This window comes from Grammomys surdaster, unplaced genomic scaffold (genome assembly GCF_004785775.1).
Source record: "Grammomys surdaster isolate TR1022 unplaced genomic scaffold, NIH_TR_1.0 278, whole genome shotgun sequence".
Lineage (NCBI taxonomy): Eukaryota > Metazoa > Chordata > Mammalia > Rodentia > Muridae > Grammomys > Grammomys surdaster.
The window spans coordinates 4,781,805-4,790,483 of NW_021604719.1; the positions used below are offsets into that span (position 1 = coordinate 4,781,805).

At 40.3% G+C, this 8,679-nt stretch overlaps 1 pseudogene; it reads left to right on the forward strand.

Moving 5' to 3' along the window:
• Positions 1–7,174: 7,174 nt before the first annotated feature.
• Positions 7,175–8,318, forward strand: LOC114629148 (annotated as a pseudogene).
• Positions 8,319–8,679: the final 361 nt, after the last annotated feature.

The window sequence follows — 8,679 nt, forward strand, 5'->3', positions numbered from 1 at the left end:
CTCCTTTTGATTTATTGTTCTTTTATTTACTCCTTGGGTTCTTTTTAGTTCAGTTAAACTTTTCAAACTGCTGTTTTTCTTCTAGTGCCTTCAGTAAGAGCTGGACAGGTAAATAGAAATTGCTTAAATTTGGTTTTATCATGGAATATTTTTCTTCTATGTCAACTATGATTGATAGTTCTGCTGGGTATTGTAATTTGGCCTGACATCTATCAGAGTTTGTAGAACATTCATCCAGGTCTTTCTAACCTTTAGAGTCTCCATTGAAAAGTCAGGCATTGCTTCCAGTCTGGGCCAGAGCACTGAGCAGATCCCAGGCGGCTGCTCTGCACCCAATCTCACAAAACCCAGAGGAAGTGGGCCTCCCAGGAGCTCTAACCTGGGCAGTATCTCAGGTAAGAAGACAGCATCTCCTCCCCAAACAGGGAATAACTGGGACCCACTGGGACCCAAGAATTCACTCCTGGCCTGGAGCACTGGTTCCTTCCGGTCTGGGCCTGAGCACTGAGCAGATCTTGGGCCCCAGCTCTAACCCCAGGAGTAACACTCACCCCACACAGTTCTGAAACAACCAAGATAATACGAAAGACAGGCTCCAGTAAGAGACAGGGCAGGTAGCACTAAGGTGATCCAGATGGCAAAAGACAAGCGCAAGAATATAAGCATCAGCAGCCCAGGGTACTTGGCATTATTAGAACCTAGTTCTCCCACACTAGAAAGTCCTGAATTCCCCATATCATCAGGAAAGCAAGATTCAGATTTAAAATCACTTCTAATGATGATGATAGGGGACTTTAAGAAGGACATAAACAACACTATCAAAGAATTTGAGGAGAACACAGCTAAACAGGTAGAAGCCCTTAAAGAGGAAACACAAAAAAACCCTTAAAGAATTACAAGAGAGCACAACCAAACAGGTGAAGGAATTGAACAAATCGATCCAGGTCCTAAAAATGGAAGTAGAAACAATAAAGAAATCACAAAGGGAGACGACCCTGGAGATAGAAAACCTAGGAAAAAAAGTCAGGAATCAAAGATGCAAGCATCACCAACAGAATACAAGAGATAAAAGAAAGAATCTCAGGAGCAGAAGATACCATAGAAAATATTGACACAGCTGTCAAAGAAAACGCAAAATGCAAAAAGTCCTTAACACAAAACATCCAGTAAATCCAGGACACAATGAGAAGACCAAACCTAAGGATAATAGCTATAGAAGAGAGTGAAGATTCCCAACTTAAGGGGCCAATAAATACCTTCAAGAAAATTATGGAAGAAAACTTCCCTAACCTAAAGAACGAGAAGCCCATAAACATACAAGAAGCCTACAGAATGCCAAATAGACTACACCAGAAAAGAAATACCTCCCATCACATAATAATCAAAACACCAAATGCACAAAACAAAGAAAAAATACTAAAAGCAGTAAGGGAAAAAAGCCAAGTAGCATATAAAGGCAAACCTGTAAGAATTACACCAGACTTCTCACCAGATACTATAAAAGCGAGAAGATCCTGGACAGATGTCATACAGACCCTAAGAGAACACAAATGCTAGCCCAGGTTACTATACCCAGCAAAACTCTAAATTACTACAGATGGAGAAACCAAAATATTCCATGACAAAACCAAATTTACACAATATACACAAACCAAATTTATACAAATTTTCACAAACCAGCATTACAAAGGATATTAGCAGGAAAGCTCCAATATTAGGAGGGAAATTATACCCTAGAAAGAGCAAGAAAGTAATCCTCTTCCAACAAATCCAAAAGAAGATAGCCACACAAAGATAATTTGACATCTAATAATAAAAATAACAGGAACCAACAATCACTGTTCCTTAATATCTCTTAACATCAATGGACTCAATTCCCCAATAAAAAGACATAGACTAACAGACTGGATACATAAACAGGACCCAGCATTTTGCTGCATACAGGAAACCCACCTCAGTGACAAAGACAGACACTATCTTAGAGTAAAAGGCTGGAAAACAATTTTTGAAGCAAATGGTCCTAAGAAACAAGGTGGAGTAGCCTTTCTAAAACCTCCAGCCTGAGAACACAAAGAGAGAGACTCATGGCTCCACCTGTATAGGTAGTTGAAGGTGGCCTTGTCAGGCATCAGTGGAAGTGGAGGGCCTTGATGCCTGATTGTTTGGATTCCCTAGTGTTGGGGAATTTGAGAGCAGGGATGTGGGAATGGGAGGATGGTGGGAGCACACCCTCATAGAAACTCCCAGAATGATGTGGATTAGATATGATAGAGACAGGCCACCAGAAGACTAGATTCCAGAATTCAAACAAAAATATCTTGATACTAATATTTGTTTTGAGAATTATATATTGCAGAATACACAGCCTTGGTGTATCTACTCATCAAGCAAGCTGAGCAGACCTGCTCGAACCTCTGATGTCCTGGAATCTCAGCTGGATGTAGTGAAGACACAGACATTAGAGGCATATCAATTTACTCTTCCCCTCACCCCTCTTCTAATATTTCAACACTCATAATCAGCTTGAAGAAGTTAGTGAAGAGTCAGCGCCCCTATTCCCTGGACTTGGGGGCTGAGGTGGTTAATATTGATCTGTCTTTCTAGGAAAAAGTGGTTTTGTTGGATCAGGGAGGAATAGCTAGGATTTATTGCATAGCCATAACCAAAATTGGTAGAAATCTGTATAATTGTTATTTTGCTGAAGTTATAATTTCTTAAATGGTACAAAGTTTACTTTGATTTCAAATTTAAGGTTTTCATTGGTATGAGTTTCTTATTGATATAGAAGTGAGATTAATATTGTTACTCTCATAGGCATTGAGCCTATATAATACATTTAGGAATACTAGGCTTAGACCCAGTCCTTTTTAACTTTTTTAACTGATTTGAGATGGTTAGCCTGTGAGTTAAGAGCCTACAGCTCTGAGTTTATTGTTAGAGTGTTTTCTATATTTTATTTAGAAATAGCTGAGAGGAGTTAACAGACAACAGTCCAGATTGCCTTACATGGATAGTTAGTTTTCAAAACGTCAGAAGTCCACAGAATTGATGTTACAAACATTTCTGTATTAATGTTCATTTTGATTAGAGACCTGTCTGCTCCTGACAGCTTCCTGTCTTTGGATTCTAAGAAGAAATTGAGCATCTTTGAAGTTACTCCAGTTGTGGTGAGACAGCCACTAGGCAAGAATTGCCTCTTTTCATCTATAGACAAATTACTGTCCTGAAAAGGACATACTTGTGGAATTGTCAACTGATTATATCTGCCAAGACAGAGTAATCAACCCTTAATAATTCTGCATCACTAGGTATGTCAGATGATCCTGGACCAGAAGGCTGAAGATCGGATGCTCCAGTGTTTTGTAGTATAGGGACTATCCAGGTATTCAGCGGTCTCTATTAATTGGCTATGCTTTGTGATTCCCATAATTTCAGTTAATTCAGTCATTCTGGATTTCTGATGGGGTTGAAGACTTATAGTCTCATAGCCAATCCCAGCTATTTACTTTGAAAGAAAAGATTTGAGAGGCTGGTTTTCAGCTGACATTCATTCTAAAGCCAAGAAAAAACCCTGGGTTCAGAATGAAGTCTTTTAGTTAGGAGAGATGACAGAGGTTCTGGTTAGCCAACAAAATGATGGACTGGGTATTAGGTCTATCTTGTACCTTACTGATACAAACTGGTATAGTTATGCTGTAATTATGTTTTCAAAGAAAAGTTTTATTTTAACAGGAAGGGTGATATGTAGGAGGAGCTAAGGTGGGAGGAGTAAGGAGAGGAAGAGGAGGAATAAGAAGAGGAGGGGGAGAAGGAGAGGAGAAGCTAGGAGACGAGAGAGAGAGCGGGGAGGAGGGGAACATAGAGGCAGATGTTCGCGTGTCTCTGCCAGTCAAAGATAGTTGGTATATCTAGGTTGGGTATTGGGTTACACTTCTGGTTGTATGGGCATCTTATTATTGAGCATTACCAAACTTACAAAGCCTTTGATTAACATTTTTTTAAAAAGTTACTAATAAAATAAAAAAAAAGAAAAGAAAAGTCAGGCGTTATTCTAAAGGGTACACATTTATATATGACTTGATCTTTTTCTCCTCCAGCTTTTCATATCTTTTCTTTCTGATTATTATGTGTCATGGGGAGGTTTGCTTGTTCTTTGCTTCAGTCTCTTTGGTGTTCTATATGCTTCTTGAACCTTGATATGCATCTTTAGAATGGGGACATTTTTTGCTCTGATTTTGTTTAAAGTATTTTCTGTGCCTTTGACCTGGGTTTCTTTTCTTTTCTCTATCCCTATTATTCTTAGATTTTGGTCTTTTCACAGTGTCCCAGATTTCCTGGATGTTTTATGCTTGAAATTTTTTAGATTTCACATTTTCTTTGACTGAGATATCCATTTCTTCTGACTTGTTTTAAGACCTGAAATTCTTTCTTATGTTGGTGAGGCTGATCTCTGAGGTTCTTGTTTAATACCCTAAGTTTTTCATTTCCATTTTTATATGGTTCATTTTTGTGATTCTATTTCTTTGTTAAATTATCGTTTCTTGAAATGTTTCCATTATTTCATTCAACTGTGTTTTCATGATCTTCATTAAACCATTTATCCACATCTACCTCATGGTCCTTAAACATATTCATGATTGCTATTTTGAAGTCCTTGTCTTGTGCTTCAGCTACATTGATTTTCTCGGGGCCTATTGTAGTAGGATTGCTGGCTTTGCGGGGAGGCATGCTGTCTTGGTTGGTCATGTTTGTGTTTTTATGCTGGGCTCTAGACATCTAGAGTTAGGATGTTTGAAGTGTTTCTTAGAGTAGATATCAGATCTCATCTCTGTTCTAGATATTCTGTTCTTTGGTTGCTATTGCCCATTCTGAAATCTAGTCCTGTGTGGTAGCTATGGGGTCCCTGATAATGTTTCACAGGTTAGCAGGTGTCTGAGTGACTTTTATATTTCCATCACAAAACACCATGACCAAGGTAACTTATAGAACTTTTTACAGTTCCATAAGGTTCCAGAGAGTGAGTTTATGATCATCATTTTAGGGAATATGACAGCAAGCAGGTAGACATGGCACTGGAGAAGTATTTTTCTAAGTTTCACCCCTTATCCATTCCCAAAGACACTACTCAATGTATCTTTAGAACAACTGTCACTCTCAATACAGTTTTCTGTCCTAGTAATTCTGTGTGGTTATAGGGGAATACCTGAGGCGTGTTAACGTATAACAAACAGGTTTCTTTGGGCTGGTAGTTCTATGGTTGAGAAGCCTCATCACAGCATTGTACCATTTCTCTCTGAGGCAGAAAGCAGAGGGGCAATGATCATTATTCCATGATCATTAATCAACTCTCTGGTGACAAGCATTTATGAATTTGTGGGGGCATAGTCTGCATGACCTAAATATCACCACAATGCCCTACCACTTAACAGTGTCACCCTGAAAAATGACATCTCTAACACATGAATGTGGGCAAAACAGTCAAAATAAAATGCCCACACTGCATCTGGGAGTGAGTCTCGATCTTTGAGTCATTCTGCTCACTGATACAATCGGGTTCAAAGCCACTTGGTCTTTGTTTCTTTGCTCCCCTCCCCCACTGCATCAAATTGAAGGTTCTTCATTATTTCATCTATTCTATTAACCTAGGATTCTTGTTTTAACACTTTGGTGGGTTTCTATGTCATCAGAATCTACCTTCAGAAAGCACATTGCCACAAAGAGTGCAGTTTACCAGCTTCATGAATGCATGCTTCAACTCTTCCCACTCCTAATTTGTGTTTTGGTCCATTTTACTTCTTAATGTGCTGTAATTCAGTGTTGCTATTTTGTCTTAAATACTTCTCTTTCAGTGAGATTTTAAAAAATAATGATTCATAAATTTTACTCACTTTTTTGTATTTCTAATCCTTGTCTTTGTGTAGACACAGATTTTACTTATGTCCCTTTAGCTGCAACAATTCTCTTATTTTTTTTTTATTATTTTATTATTAGATCTCTTGGTGGTGAACTGATAGGGTCATTCTCCTTTGTTTAGAAGTGTTGGCTTAACTTAGCATTAGGTGGGACAAGCTTCTTTTGTTTGCTTTGTGGTTTTGTTCTCAGCCCTTTAAGGTATTCTGTTATCTTCTCGCTTACCTGGTTTGTAATAAGACGTTGGCTCTGATTTTATTGTTTCCTGTTTTTAATGTGTCTCCTTCTGGCTGCTTGTAAGATTTTCTCTTTGTCTTTAGTTTTTACTAGTTTGACTGTGATAAATCTAGATTTTGTTTTTGTTTTTTTAATTGCGAAGTTTATTGATTATTTTGTTTGGTGTCTAACAGTAATTTTTGAAAATTCTTAGTCATTGGTTATTCAAATATTAGTTTTGACCCATTTTCTTTTTGGTGGACTCTGGTTTAATGCTGCCCCACAGTTCTTTGGTCTGTGTTCTAACCTTCTCACTGTGCAGTTTGTCTTCAGACTGGGTAAGTTCTAGGGACCTTGGTTCAAGTGCTCCAGTGCTTTCTTCTGAGCTGGATGGATACATTCTTGACTCTTTGGAAGGCCATCTTTACCTATAACTGCTTTTGAAAACTTCCTTACATCATGATTTATTGTATGTTCTGTTCTCTTCTGAGATTATCAATCTGATCTAGAACATTGTCTACCTTTTCCACAAGACTTTGGCAGATTTTATCAAAAGAATCCAGAATTCTGTCAGATTGTTCCAACATCTGAATCACGTTTGACTCTGATTTTGACAATTACTTCACTTCTTCATATTGTGTGAAAAGACATCTTGTGTCCCCAGTGAACAAACTATTACTGATATTTCATTTGCTTCAGGATTCTGATCTTTTCCTTATTTAAAATTTTGACATATTCACCATGAATCATAATTTTTTTCATTTTCAAATTTAAAACTATTGAACATTATTTATCAAGAGTACTGGTCTTCTCTTAAATTTTGTGCACAATATAAGTAAAAAGATAGGAATCATAATAGTTTAAGCACTGGAGAGATAGCTCAGTAGTTAAGATGGCCTGAGGAAGTTGGGTGGATGAGATGCAGAAAAGAAATGACTGTTTGAAGGAAAAGGGGAAGGAATAACAAAAGATGTGAAAGACCAGGATTGCAGAGCATATTTGGCTACGTGCTGGGCTGGAGACCTTGATTTCAGTCTCTTCACTAGCCATGACAGCCAGGATCCTAGGGAAGGCAGCCACAATGACGATTCCCATCCCCAGAAACGGTGAAGCTGGGCTGCTTCCTAAAGACAGTCAGCTGGAGCAGGACCTCCAGCAGGTGATGGTGTCAGGACCCAACCTCAGTGAAACTATCATTGTGTCTGATGGCTCTGGGGCCTCTGGTGATGGAGCCACAGAGTCTGGCCACCAACCATCTCACAGCACCTCACCTTCTGGCCCCAGTGATGAGGTGGCTCAGGAGTATCACTGGAGAAATGTTTGACATCATCAGGAACTGGGGCATCAACACATGTAAGTGTGCAAAGCAGCTGTTATCAGAGAGATTTGGCTGAGGGTCTCCAACTGTGGATCTGGAGCTAGAGTTGAAGATTGAGTTTTTGCATGAGACAAAGTACAAATATGAAAGCATCCTGAAGCTGGGTTGGCCACTGACCACCCACCTCTACAGCCTGCTGCAGACCCAGCATGCACTAGGTGATGCCTTTGCTGACCTTAGTCAGAAGTCCCTGGAGCTTCAGGAGGAATTTGGCTATAATACAGATATGCCGAAGCTGCGGTACAAGAATGTGAAGATGCTGCTAGGGACTGTGAACTTCTTTGTCTCTAGCATCAACACACTGGTCAACAAGACCATGGAAGGATACTCATGACTGTCAAACAGTATGAGGCTGTCAGGCTAGAATATGATGCCTACTGGACGGACTTAGAGGAGCTGAGCCTAGGCCCCCCAGGATGCAGGGACTCGTGGTTGACTGGATAGTGCCCAGGCCACTTTCCAGCCCCATCGGGACAAGCAAGAGAAGCTGCGGGGAGATGTGGCCATCAAATAAGCTCAAGTTCCTGGAAGAAAACAAGGTCAAATTGATGCACAGCTGCTCCTCTTCTACAGTCTGGTGTCTGCCTACTTCACTGGGAACCAGAAACAACTGAAGCAGACCCTGCAGCAGCTCAACATCAAGCCATGGCCTCCAGGAACCAATAAGCCTTCCTGGTTAGAGGAGCAGAGTGGCTCTCAGCCCATCTTGACTATCAAGAAGGGCCCTAGCCGGGGCATCCCCAGATGGAGGATATTGGACAAGGGATGTTCTTTGCAACTTACTTGCTGGCCTGGGTTCCCCTTTTCTGGCTAGGGTCTGACACCAGTTTTGCCCATCCTGCTGTGGTCTGAAGAGGGCCTGTAGGCCCAGAAGCTGCTACCTTGTCCTTTATCTTCCCAGCTACTAGTCTTCATTCCCAGATCTTTTCCTTTCACCCCATAGCCAAAGGCTATGGCAAAATATCCCCTGGCCAATGGAGTCATCGTTCAGGCCTATCCTTAGCTCTTATGACATGCCCCTGACCAAAGAGAAGCTCTCAAAAGGCTCTGTAAGGCAATGACAGCTCTTCTTGAGCCTCCTGGGCCAATAGTTTTGTCTCCAATACCCCTTGTCCTTCCTCAATGTGTGTCCATTGTAGAGAAGGGAACTGGGGCCAAAGGAGGTGGGGATAATG